Source organism: Pelobates fuscus, chromosome 2 (genome assembly GCF_036172605.1).
Source record: "Pelobates fuscus isolate aPelFus1 chromosome 2, aPelFus1.pri, whole genome shotgun sequence".
In the NCBI taxonomy this organism is placed as follows: Eukaryota; Metazoa; Chordata; class Amphibia; order Anura; family Pelobatidae; genus Pelobates; species Pelobates fuscus.
The window spans coordinates 84,845,001-84,859,086 of record NC_086318.1 but is presented as its reverse complement, the minus strand read 5'-3'; the positions used below and the strand labels follow the sequence as shown (position 1 = coordinate 84,859,086).

Here is a 14,086-nt window from a genome sequence, read left to right as displayed (position 1 = left end):
AAAACTAAAACAATAAGGAGGTTGGAGAAAGGGAAGAGTAGTGAGAGAAGAAAGGAAAAAAAGGGAGGGGGGATGGAGGAGCAGAGAAGGCCTTGGTCCACTTGATCTCATGAGAGGCCATGGTACCACCGACTTCTATATCTGTCTCTCATCCCGGAACTTGGAGTCATGAAAAAGGTTGCATTTAGCTTTGTAAATCATTATTATTATTAAAATATGGTCAGAATTTGTCATTTTCATTGGATTTTGTCCAAATTAGGGAAAATAGAAAGAAGAAAGTTGAGAAGGGGGGGGGGGGGGAGGGTTAGGGGGGACAAATGACTACTATGTTTGACCTTTATAATATTCTAAAAAATGACAGCCATGTTACTTCAAGTTACGCTGCTTTTATGAGTTGTTTTTTTTATTTCAAGTTTTATGAGTTTGTGATAATTAGTGTGCAGGTCCAAAGACTTGTTTGTAAGCTGAATATTTCACTTTTCTTTTTTAATTCTTTATTTTCAAAGTGCAGGGTAAATTACATAAGGCAAAGTTGGTGAATAACATAACAGTTGGTGTGCGCTTAAATTACAAGATATTCTGCACCTTTTTTTTTAAGTAGTAGTAGTAAACATAACAAGAGTGTAAACATTATAATCGTGAAAAGCATTGCAGGACATTTGTGTTGAGCTGAAATGATTTAGACATGCATTTCTCAGGTACACGAGTCTGGTACAGGCTTAGGTAATAGATATATATCTTTGTTGATGTAATCAGGGTTAATAAAGTAGATTCAATGTTGTTTACATAGCTAGAATAACTAGGTTATTTTACCACTGGATTGTATGAGTTAGGCTACAGCATAGCATATACGATAACTGCAGGAACTAAATAGTAGAAACATGTTTAACTGTGTGAAGGAACAAAAAAATGAAATACTCATGAGCTTTGCTTTATAATGGTCCGCAGCCTAATCAGCCAATGCCTGCAGAGAGAGAGACACTGTCCTTGGCAAGCTGTAATCTAGTGAAGAGTAGCAGGCCGTCCCAGCGGCTATGTGCCTCCTCATACTCAGGTGCTGTGTTCCCTGGAGTCCGGCCATGTCTGCTTGCTGGGTAGATCGATGGGGTACTTCCCGTTTTAGGCAGCCGGTGGTGTGAAGTGGGAGCTTGACGGCTGTGCAGGTTTTGCCTGGGGAGAGGTCCCTTGGTGGTTCGTGGTTTAGGCGGATTGCAGCCGGCTGGAGTGCCCGCTTGCTGGGGCTCCTGGGCTGGTCGTGGGTTCCTCCTACGCCTCCATTTGCGTGATGGTTTGCGGACAAGATTCGGGTAAGTCCCCTCAGCATTGCGGCGGCGGTGAGCATGCTTGGTAGAGTTTGTTGTGTGGATGGTGTGTGGCTCGTGCTCACATAATTTCGACAAGAACTGAGCACACAGACAGTCAAAAGCCTCCAACAGCGGGTCGACAGGGTGAGTAGGCTGTGTAGGGTTCTGTGAAGCCGCGGGTTCTGGCTTGGCGGCCATTTTAATAGGTAGGCCTCAACCCTCCAGACCTCTTTATAAGAGTAATGCCACGTTGACGAGGCCGCTAGATTCCACCAGTGGGGGCCGGGATATCCCCCGCCGGCCCAAAGGGGGGGGGGGGGAACAGGTCCTTGGTACAAGCGTGAGTGAAGCCTGGGTAGAGGATCGGCCATCTCCCCCACCTCAGGTGCGTTAGCTGGTCGCCAAGACGTCGAGCTTGTCAGATGATTTTACAGGCTTGTAGGCCCCAATGTGGGTTCAGGCCACAGAAGGTAAAGTGGTGCTGCAAACTTGCCCCGAGAGTCTTCACTCTGTACAGGAGTAGGTAAGTAGGCATTTGAGTAGTGTCTGTAGGTAGTATCACATCATTAAAGCACGATTTTTCAGAGTTATTTGAGGAGCTCATACTCTGCACGTCTGGCAGCCATGCTGGTCAGGCCCCGCCCCCTGAATATTTCACTTTTAGCTGCAAGTAGCTCTGCTTTGATTTTGCAGTTGCTCAAACCACTTAAATGCCTGTACCACTAATATGGAGACTGACAGCTTTCAAGATAAACAGCAACGAGACAGTAATAGCACATACGGCAAGATTTCTGCAAGCTTTATATACTATCCATTAGAGGCTGCTGATCTTCTTCTATGGCAAAAGTGTGTAACCCTGTGAAGTTACACAGACTGCATTATCTGAAATGCCCAGTAGATGGCACATGGCCCCAGTATGTTGTTAATAAAACATTGAGCATTGATCACATGACTTGCTGAAATCAGTGGGAGGAGTGTGGCATCATCAGTTCCTGGGAGGTTTTCCTGCACAGCTCTGGGGAAGGAGGGCCTGAAAGGATTCTAGAAGGATGACATGCTGAGCTGAAATGGAGGACATGTGAGAGACTGTAAAAAGAGATGGAACCTGGCAGAGAGAACTTGTTTCACCCAAGATCACACCAGATGAGAGAGGGACCTGCTGGCAAAGACAAGCATTGAGCCCAGACGTTTGGTGAATCCAGTGAGAGGAGACTGCTACTGACTACCTGGTTAATTGTGTTGTGAGGGTAAGCCAAACCTCTCCCTGTATCACCACAGGGCACCTGTCTTCTCACTCACAGTAAAGACTCTGAGGTCCCGTACAGACATTACACATCTGAGGCTGTGTCAGTGACTCTGTGGAGCAGGACTTATTAGGGCCCCAACTCTCCTATGTGCACCAACGGCCGCTAGGGCGAAGATCAGGGGGTGGGACACAGGTGTGCTGGTGGGTGAGTGGGGAAAATCCACATTTGCATTGTTATCTGTTACGCCATTGTATTTTCCTATGTGTGTCGGTTCAATTGCTATTTACCATATAAAGTTAGTTCCAGTTAGGCTGTGTCAGTCTTATTGCACCAAGTATGTTCCCAGTGGGACCCCACATCCCTATCCCGGATGTTCCACTGGGTGGAGGCGCTGCCGCAGACATGTACCCCAGCTCCCAGATAGCGGAGGCTCAGGATCCGCCTGTCAGGCATAGTGAATTAACTAGGTTTAAGGACCCCAAAGACACTAGGGGGCATCCCCAAAACCCCGTTACAAGTGTAATAAGGTCCAGTTGCTGATTTTATATGGTTGTGGTCTAACACAGCTCAGATAAAAGGCCAAGCTTGAAACACATCTTCACTTTCCAGTATCAGACAGGGAAAATGTAGCCCATGGAGCAGTGCAGCTAAGGGGAATGGTCCTTGACATTGCTAAGAGACAGGCATATGAGGGGTGTAATGTAAGGGGCTGGCTAGAATAGCTAGAGGTGGGGTTTTGGGTTAGAGGAGTAAATATAGTGGCCATTTTAGATCAGTGGCCGTGTTAATTAATCCTCACTTACCTGTTTTGTCCCACCCTTCCTCCCTTATTTTGTCTTTAGCTCCCGTTTGGTCATGGCGTCAGGGGATGGATAGAAAAGTTGGGGTGTAGGTGGTTTGTCCTGTAAAATAGTTTTGGTTTGCTAAGAACAGTTTGGAAGAGTATTTGTAGGTTCGAGCTCGTCGGTTGCTACGAAACCTGGTGTGTGTAGGGTGCATCTCAGTATACCCCTCCATGAAAGAAATCTGGAAATACAGCCCTCGGTGGCATTGCTTATGTTATGCCCTCGGTGGCAATGGTTATGTTTATATGTTAATTATATGTTATAATGTGGTTTTACTTATTGTGTTGTGGGTTATTTCCGGGGTAGTATTGTTAATGGAGTTGATGGGGGATATGTTATGTTAATATGTGACAATGATCTTAAATTATTTTAACTTTATTTATATTTTATTAAAGCTGTGATAATTTTTTTCCAAATAAATGTGTCCGAGTATTTGTGGGGGGTTATTTGGGATTGTTATGCATATGCTGGAAAGGCGACTATGCATATTTCAAGGCAAGCCTTGTTTTGGTGGTAAACTAGTCAATTAGCTGACAAATACTCCACCTAATACTAAAAATAATGCAAATAGTAAGAAGTGTCATAATAATACAATTTTGAATTTATATTTTAATTTTGAAGTTGCTTGCGGTATGTAAATATTTAATGCATTCAGATGTATAAGTCATTCCTGCGGATGCCATTTTCATTTTATTTACAGTAGTTAAATATGTATTGTATTTATACTGTACTAGTTGCCTAGCTAAAACAGTTAGTAAATAAACATTTTATACCATAAGGGATATTTTCATAAAGCAGTAGAGTGTGGTGAACAAAGAGATTGAAATATCTAGAAAATCCTTTAGCTGTGCTATTTTTTTCCGTTCAGTTATATGTTGGCTTTTTACAATTTCTGTGCTCATTTTACTGAACACTCTGTTTCAAGAATACATCCCCAACAAGTACTCAACTTTATTTAGAATGGCGGGGGTTATTTAGATTGCTCCTATTATGGGTTTGATTTTCTTCAAACTGTTTTTGGCGTGATTGAGTTCTTCATCATTTACTTGGAATTTGAATGAATTGTTAGTTAAACCAGTTTTGCATGATTGAGTTCAGTTTTACGTATTAAAACGTCTGTATATTGTAATTTTTATTGTGTATGTATTTTCAGAATGTTCACAAGTCTCTCTGTGGCTTGATGGAAAATGTGCTGCTACTTTGAGAATGTACGTTTTGACAGCACATAGATTCTGTTGACGTTAGAGGGACGATTCATGAAACATCTGATTGTCATAGACTTTAATTGACTGGTGAGTACCTGAGATTTGGGCAATGCATTTCTGCTTCTCACCCGATTTATTTTGCACATATTCCCGATACCAAATGCAAATGCCATGGGGAAAGAAGAAAAAGGTCCTGCCAAAATCTGTTTTTGTAAAACTTACAGGGTTATTTACTTAAGTGAGAATTCAGAGTGAATTTCAAATTTAAAGCCAAAGTAACAAAACTGAAAGCTTAGCTGACATAAACTATTTTTCCAGCTTAACTATTTTGGCCTTAAATTTGAAATTCACTTCAAATTCACAGTGAATAACCTTTTTACTTCATCACCCTATGGTATGGAGAAAAAAAAGGATTGATTCGCGACTTTCTGTATTGGAGGTCCTGCTTGGTTTCTTTTATTTTGCCGGGTATTTTTAGGTGTTATGTCTTACACAAGAGACAGTGAAATCTTGAGAAATGCGCGAAGGCTCATTGGAAATATTCTCTGATCCACTCACTCACAATCACTCTCATTTCCGCAACTATGGCTTTAAAATTCCTGACGGGAGGGGGCAGCTACAAATTCTAGACAATGTGAACGGAATCTATAGAGTTAATGTGTATGATTTTGATATTAGAAACAGGGATGGACTGCTGTGACAGAACTGCACAAATTAAGTTGTTTTGTTTATTTTGATGTCCTATTTTGATGTGCTCTTCACTTAAGTACTGGTACCAGTCTTTAAACTAAATACTAGGACTATTTTACCTATTATTGGACAATACTGGAACCTTTATTTTCTTTACCAAGTAAAGTATCCACCGTATGAATTAAAAATCAACAGCCATGGGTGGCCAGGTAGGACAGCCAAGATAGCCAGACGTGCTTTCTACCAGCTATGCAAGCATAAAACAAGCTTTTTTATTTATTAAACCCGCATCAGAAACGTCTCTATCTGATCTGCGGACCGACCAGTATCTGAGTGGGATCACCAGGATACTTGACTTGTAGAGCTGCACCGAATGACCTCATAGTCTGGCCTTGAGAACTAGCTTGTCAAGAGGCCTAGTGTCTGTGGGAGGCGACCGATCTTTCTTGAGGATATGTGCTGTAGCAGCACTACAGCTCAAGACTCACTCATAGTCTGGAAGACCAGCGTTCACTACTGAGTCCCGAGGGGGCAAGGCGATGAACTATGTTATGGCCTATTTGTGGTGTTGCCTGAATGACAGCTGAAGATATTACCCTTCAACACTTCAACAGTTTCCAGCTCTGTAGCGTTGTGCTACATCTTCTGTCTATTTTTCTAAACCCAGCCTAACATGCTAGGCTCAATATATATATATATATATATATATATATATATATATATATATATATATATATATATATATATATATATATTGAGCCTAGCATGTTATTTTATCTTTATACTTACCTAACATTCCCCTGATCTGAAGGCTCTCGTACTTACACAAATGTGTTTAGCTTGTTTTTTGTTTTGTTTTGTTTTTTAAATTTTTTATTTTTTTTATTTCAAATGAAGCCTAAATGATCTTTATGAGCTATATTAGTTAACATTGAGTGACCAGGTTTAATAGCTACTTTGTGAACCATTTCTGATCCACGATGCTGGTCTTGCATACCATTTGCTTTGGATAATGTCTCCTATGTTATGTAATTATTTATTTGCTATCTGCCTCAATAAAAATACAGATTGACAAAAAAAGAATCAACAGTCATTAGAAGGTTAAAGGAACAAATAAAATACATTAATAATAATTACAGCCTACTTAGTTTATTTTAAAATTCTATGAGTGTGCTCTTCACTTAAGTACCGGTACCTATTTTCAAACTAAATGCCAGGACTATTTTTACCTATTATTGGGCAATACTGGAACATTTATTCCCTTACCAAGTAAAGCACCGACTGTACTAATTAAAAATCAACAGCCATGAGGAGGCTATAGAGCACTCTCAAAACAATAATCACTACAGCTCGCTAGTGGTTATCTCGCAAGGAGTGTCCAGGTGTCCCCCACCCCATTCTAAGATGTCAAACTGCTTGACTTCTTATTTGTGCTCAGATAGACACTGCTTCCAGTACTAATTGCAGAGAGTTTAAGCAGGAAATTCCATTAGCTCTTCTGAGCTTAGCTTATTGGCTGAGCTTGTCAGCTTAATTCAGTGCAATAAAAAAAGAAGCCACAAAATCTAGCGTGGTACCTTAGCTAGAGTACTTATGAGACGGTGTTTGGGGTTTAGGAAGATATAGGGTTAGGGGGCTTAGGGTTAAGAATGCAGTTCCGTGTACCCCATGCCTGTATTAACACAACCTGGAGTAAATAGATACATTCATAAACTTATATATTGATTAAAATTATTTTAATAGTTACAACTATATATTGTGCTCTGTATTTAACAGTATGTATTGCAGACACATGCATTTTAGAATTAAGCACATTGCTTAATCAAGTTAAACTGTATACAGAATAAGAATGGAGTTGCTTCAAGTCCTATATTAAATATTGAACAACAACAAAAATAATTAAAATACATTTTTTTTTTTTCTTACCAAACATGCCACATCACAGGTCGGACACATTTTGGATGTCAAAAGAGGATCTAAAATTCTTCATTTGATAACATTGATCTGGGGCAGTCTTATAACTCGAGCCATTATTGCAAATCATTTCAGTTGTGTAACATTCTAAACAGGGAGACAATGTACTCTCTGCAACAAAACCATTCTAAAGATCTAACAGCATTATGATGAGTAGAGTGAACCTACAACATGTTAGAAATATCCATCCCTGTTTTTAACTGGCACAAAAGTTCTCATGGACAGTGAATATAAACGGATATTTTAATATTGACATCTTCTTATATTGCTCCCAAGAGTAGCTTGAGACATTTTCTTGTGATAAATATAGAGTCACTGTTATTGGATGTTTCCCTTCGTTCAGCCTTGATATACATAGCATTCTAAATTAGTGTTTTTTACTTAAGCCATTTTTTGCTTGCCCCGTTTAATTCTCACAGTCTGCACGTTACAAAATGTCACCTGTCAAAATGCATCACTGCAATGCTAACTGGCATGTCAGTTCATTAATTATGGCTGATACTGTGTTAATATTAAGTTTCTGTTGTGTTTAATTCATTGATTTGTGTCTTGTAGAATATCATCGAATCGAAAACCGTACTTATAGGCCTCTCTCCACTCTCTCCAAATTGACCTTCTTTCAAAGAGAACTATCATTACCATGTTTTAAAATATTTGTTTACTTGTCCATATATTTAACAAATATGCATTTTTACATGTGAAAAATAAAATTAAATGTAGAAATACGGTAAAGACTTCTTTATCCTGCAACAATGCCACCATTATTACCCTGTTTGCCCTGACTGTGCCTTATTTAAACTTGATTGCAAAGAGACTGAATTCAATTTAAAAAGCTTGACGTAATTTGTAGGTGATTTTTAATGTTTAATGCATTGGTGCATATTACAGAGAAGTGACAGCTCCTCTTCAAGAGAGGCTCTGTTTTTTGTCCCCAAACTCCATCTGTTTTATTCTAGGCTCCTTTCTTTTGAAAAAAATAAAATATGTTTGTAATAAAATAGTTTGTGTAAATAGAATCATCTGTTCTTGCTCTAAAAGTAATTTAAAATGATGTGAAATAATTTTTACCACCAGGCCTCACATGTATCCACTTCCCATTAAACATCAGTGTCCTTTTTGACTGTTTGAAATACTGGACTGATATCCAATCAAAGAGCTGTTGTTTTTTTTTTTTTTCTTTTTTTCACATTAATAAAAATTTTCTTTTTTTAAATCATCTAAAACACAACAAGATGTTAATGGCATGGTGATTAGTCTCGGTTATTTTTAAGCAATAATAACTCAATAGAAAATACTTTAACAGCCAGAACAGATTGTCCGTTATTATCAATCTGCAATCCATCTTCTTAGGAAACTGGCAGGCAATTACTTTCTAAAGGTGTATTTACTAACTCTAGTTTTTCGTTGCAAAAGTAATTTAAAATACAATTCACCCCACAAGACTGATAATCTGTGAGCTATATCCCTCATGACTGACGGATAATCAATAATTTACTATAGCTTAAATTGTCATCTAGTGATTTGATTTGTAGAGACAGGATAATGCATTCCCAAACACAAACACAATGCTCTGCCATTATGTCGAAATCCTGAATTTAATGAAAATGCCCATCACAGGAAGTAACTGTTGTTTTGGAAATTTCTAATGGCATATCCTGTGATTTTAGAAAAAAAAGAGGAGATTTTATTGTCTGTGGAATTGATTATTTAGAATTCTTTATTCTGACTCCCCCCTGATTTACTTGAAAACTGTTAACTTTAAAATGTTGAGTCTTTATAGCAATATTATTGCAAATTATGCAAAGACTCCAGGTGGTGACAGGGCAGCTTTAATAGCCTGGTAGACCCTGCTTGGCATACTGTGGTGATCAAAGTTCAAATAACAGAGCAGGAGGCAAGAGCAGAGAAGAGATAATGACTTCTAAAGTAAACAAACTGTGCTGTAAGATCTGATTAAAATTGAAAAACCATTTTTTTTCATGCAGACTGTGTTAATCATAGCCAGGGTAGTTGTGGGTAGGACTGCTTAAGCAGAAATAAAAGTGATTTAACTTCTAAATGGCAGAAAAGTAATCAGTGAGACTGCAGTTGTTTTGGTGCAGTGTCTTTTTAAAATAATTAATTTGAAAGAAGTTTTATTGTGACTAAATGTGACCTGGAAGTAGAAAATGAACACTGTGTCCTATCTCTATTAATATCTTTCTCTGGATATGTTAAATGCTGTAAGGAACCAGGATTTAATTAAATAACTAATTCTGCTGGTTTAACACGTTATGGCAGCCCAATGAAGATTGTTGCCTCAACATTTTTAAATTATTATTTTTTAAACTCTATTAATCAATTTGTAAACCTTTACAAAATATGCCATTTTGTCTGTACCCTCCCAGCTAAATTTTGCCAGACAAAATGAGAGAAAATAGAAATTAACATAAATAGATTTCATTGGTTTTCATGGTGATTACTCTAGTTTCATAACTCTGTCCCCATTTTGTAGTAGTAATACCGTCATATCTCTCCATCTCTGTTTCTTTCTTTGTGGTATTTTACGCATGTTTACTTTGGTATCCTGACACAATGTGGTATTCATAAAATGACTCTCTCTTTCATAACAGACCGTAGTTACAGTGTAATGACACACAGCAGTATTCTGTATTGACAGCATTCTCCCAATAGGCATCCTATGAGTGGTGCTCTGTGGCCTCAACCCAAGCAGTTACTTGCCAGTGTAATGTCACAAAGGAATTCCCCATTGCAGTGTGACCTTGTACCTTTGGTAGTGTTGTTATATGATTTGTATGGCCTCACACTTATGTCCCAGCACACAATAACCTCTCTCCAGTCAGCAGAACCCAGTCACGGGGAGCATTACCTGACCTTGCACAAACAGTGCCAGTCACAGTGCCATCTTACACCAGCAATAATTCTGAAAAGCTGTCTTTATCCTAGCATTATTATTACAATCTAGAACCCCAGCAAAGATAACCAAATCACATCTTTACTACACCAATTCTAATCACAGACTGACTGACCTTATCTAAGTGACACTATTTACCCTGACTGTGCCTGTCACCTCATTACCTGACTCCAGTAGTGTTACTCACAGTTTCACAACAGACCAGTCACAAGACAGTCTTAGCTTAGCAATACCAGCACTACTTTATCAGATTTGTGCTTGTCACAGTGTGTACCTTTACCTAACAGCCTTAGTTTAATGATTTGCTGAGGGTAATATTCTGAGAAGGAACTTATGATACCAATACAATTCACAGTTTGTCGACATGCAGTTTACCAAAGCAGTGATATTCACAAATTGTATTTACTCCAGCAATTCCAGTCCCAGTTGTACCTTAGCACAGCAGTATCTGTACTGCCTTCACCACTCAGTGCTATTTACAGCAATAACCTCACTTACAGTACCTCATCAATGCCAATCACTGTACTGCCATCGCACAGTGGTGCTAGTAAAAGCTGCACTTGTCCACAGCAGGGCCAGTCATAGCAGCACTGCCACCTTATTACCAAATGGGTTAGTTACAGCAGCATTGCCACCTTATTACCAAAGGGGTTAGTTACAGCAGCACTGCCACCTTATCACCAAAGGGGTTAGTTACAGCAGCACTGCCATCTTATTACCACAGGGCCAGTCACAGCAGCACTGCCACCTTATTACCACAGGGCCAGTCACAGCAGCACTGCCACCTTATTACCAAAGTGGTTAGTTACAGCAGCACTGCCATCTTATTACCACAGGGCCAGTCACAGCAGCACTGCGACCTTATTGCCACAGGGCCAGTCACAGCAGCACTGCCACCTTATTACCAAAGTGGTTAGTTACAGCAGCACTGCCATCTTATTACCACAGGTGCCAGTCACAGCAGAACTGCCACCTTATTACCACAGGTGCCAGTCACAGCAGCACTGCGACCTTATTGCCACAGGGCCAGTCACAGCAGCACTGCGACCTTATTGCCACAGGGCCAGTCACAGCAGCACTGCGACCTTATTGCCACAGGGCCAGTCACAGCAGCACTGCGACCTTATTGCCACAGGGCCAGTCACAGCAGCACTGCCACGTTATTACCACAGAGCCAGTCACAGCAGCACTGCCACCTTATTACCACAGGGCCAGTCACAGCAGCAGTGCCACCTTATTACCACAGGGCCAGTCACAGCAGCACTGCCACCTTATTACCACAGAGCCAGTCACAGCAGAACTGCCACGTTATTACTACAGGGCCAGTCAAAGCAGCACTGCCACCTTATTACCACAGGGCCAGTCACAGCAGCAATGCCACCTTATTACCACAGGGCCAGTCACAGCAGCACTGCCACCTTATTACCACAGAGCCAGTCACAGCAGAACTGCCACGTTATTACCACAGAGCCAGTCACAGCAGAACTGCCACGTTATTACCACAGAGCCAGTCACAGCAGCACTGCCACCTTATTACCACAGGGCCAGTCACAACAGCACTGCCACATTATTACCACAGAGCCAGTCACAGCAGAACTGCCACCTTATTACTACAGGACCAGTCACAGCAGCACTGCCACCTTATTACCACCGGGCCAGTCACAGCAGCACTGCCACCTTATTACCACAGGGCCAGTCACAGCAGCACTGACACCTTATTACCACAGGACCAGTCACAGCAGCACTGCCACATTATTACCACAGGGCCAGACACAGCAGAACTGCCACCTTATTACCACAGGGGTTACTTATAGCTTGCACTTACACCAACAGTACCTGTAAGAGTACATCCTTACACTCATAGTATGACCTTACTCTGCTCTGCCACAAATTATTTTACCCCAGCACTGCCCTGCCACACAATATATTATCACAGCACTGCCCTGATCAGGGGATCTTGTCACAGCACTGCTTTACCACAGAGTATGTGAACCCAGCACTGCCCTACCACATAGCATCTTACCCCAGTACATATTATTTTACCCCAGTACTGCCCTGCCACATATTATCTTACCCCAGCATTGCCCTGTCACATATTATCTTACCTCAGCATTGCCCTGTCACATAGCATCTTGCCCCAGCACTGCCCTGTCACAGATTATGTTACCCAGGCACTGCCCTGTCACATAGTATCTTACCCCAGCATTGCCCTGTCACATAGTATCTTACCCCAGCACTGCCATTCCACATAGTACCTTACCCCAGTACTGCCCTGTCACATATTATCTTACCCCAGCATTGCCCTGTCACATGTTATCTTGCCCAAGCATTGCCCTGTCACATAGTATCTTATCTTATTTTACCCAGCATTGCCCTGTCAGATGTTATCTTACCCCAGCACTACCCTGCCACATAGTACTTTACCCCAGTACTGCCCTGCCAAATATTATTTTACCTCAGCACTGCCCTGTCACATAGTATCTTATCTTCTTTTAGCCAGCATTGCCCTGTCACATAGTATCTTACCCCAGCACTGCCCTGCCACATATTATTTTACCTCAGCATTGCCCTGTCACATAGTATCTTACCCCAGCATTGCCCTGTCACATATTATCTTACCCCAGCACTGCCCTGCCACATATTATTTTACCTCAGCATTGCCCTGTCACATAGTATCTTACCCCAGCATTGCCCTGTCACATATTATCTTACCCCAGCACTGCCCTGCCACATATTATTTTACCTCAGCATTGCCCTGTCACATAGTATCTTACCTTATTTTACCCAGCATTGCCCTGTCACATAGTATCTTACCCCAGCATTGCCCTGTCACATATTATCTTACCCCAGCATTGCCCTGTCACATATTACCTTACCCCAGCATTGCCCTGTCACATAGTATCTTACCCCAGCATTGCCCTGTCACAATGTATTTTACCCCAACTCTAGTTTTGTCACTCTGTTACAAAGGGATCTTAAACGTTTCACAGTGATTTTAGGAGCCCTATCACAGTGCAATCTTACCTGTGAAATGCCCTGTCACACAGACTCCTTACTCCAGCAAACCTTGTCACTGTGTAATTTGGTCTCCACCAGTGCCTATCACAGTGTAAACTGGGCTGATGCCATTTAGTGTTTTTGTCCCTTTGGTAAGTCCACACAGACACCAGGTTCTTTCCTCTGTGACTTTACAAAGCAGTCAGTGCTGTGGTACCAAAGGTCTCTTTGTGTGTGTTACATTGCTTTGTACAGGGGAATGCCAACTTAAAGAGACAGTACACCTGTTGAAAGGTGACTGTCGCAAATGCACAACCACTCCCTATTATAGAATTAAGGCAATACCACATTCCTTTGTCTTATTTACTCAACCACTCCTGTGTTGATGCCGGGGAATGTCAGAACAAACAAACAATTCTCACACATAACGTTATTAATAACGTTATTACCAAAACACATATACAGTCTGTAGACAGCAACACACCTTTTTAAAACTAAAATTAACATTTAAACATAGTCAAAGTCATATTATTTGCACATGAAAACCCAATCACTTTACGTGTCTATACACACACACACACTTAATATAATATATATATATATACATACATTTGCATTTCAAATTCAACTAATTAATAAAATACAGATATGCCAAGACCAGTTGATTGTTGCACCTAATTATACTAATTAAAGGGTAACATTTCTAGAACCAATTATATTTGTCCTGTGTTGGGAATTACATTATAAATGTCAATATTGTGTGCACTGCCTGGCGCTTGTCAATGACTCATTGATAAAACACACCTGCTATGTGCATTTTTTTTTAGAAACGTCCCACACTGCAGGAAGATTTACATTATTGTAGTTTCAAAGAATATTAAATGTATAGAGCTAGGAAGGCCAATAGGTA

At 40.6% G+C, this 14,086-nt stretch overlaps 1 protein-coding gene across 1 annotated transcript in view; it reads right to left on the bottom strand.

Moving 5' to 3' along the window:
• Positions 1-13,411, bottom strand: part of NGEF (neuronal guanine nucleotide exchange factor) — a 129,658-nt gene extending 116,247 nt beyond the window's left edge. Inside the window, exon 1 of the mRNA XM_063442379.1 lies at positions 13,204-13,411. The gene's annotated coding sequence lies outside the window, so the exon portion shown is untranslated. The remainder of the gene's footprint in view (positions 1-13,203) is intronic.
• Positions 13,412-14,086: the final 675 nt, after the last annotated feature.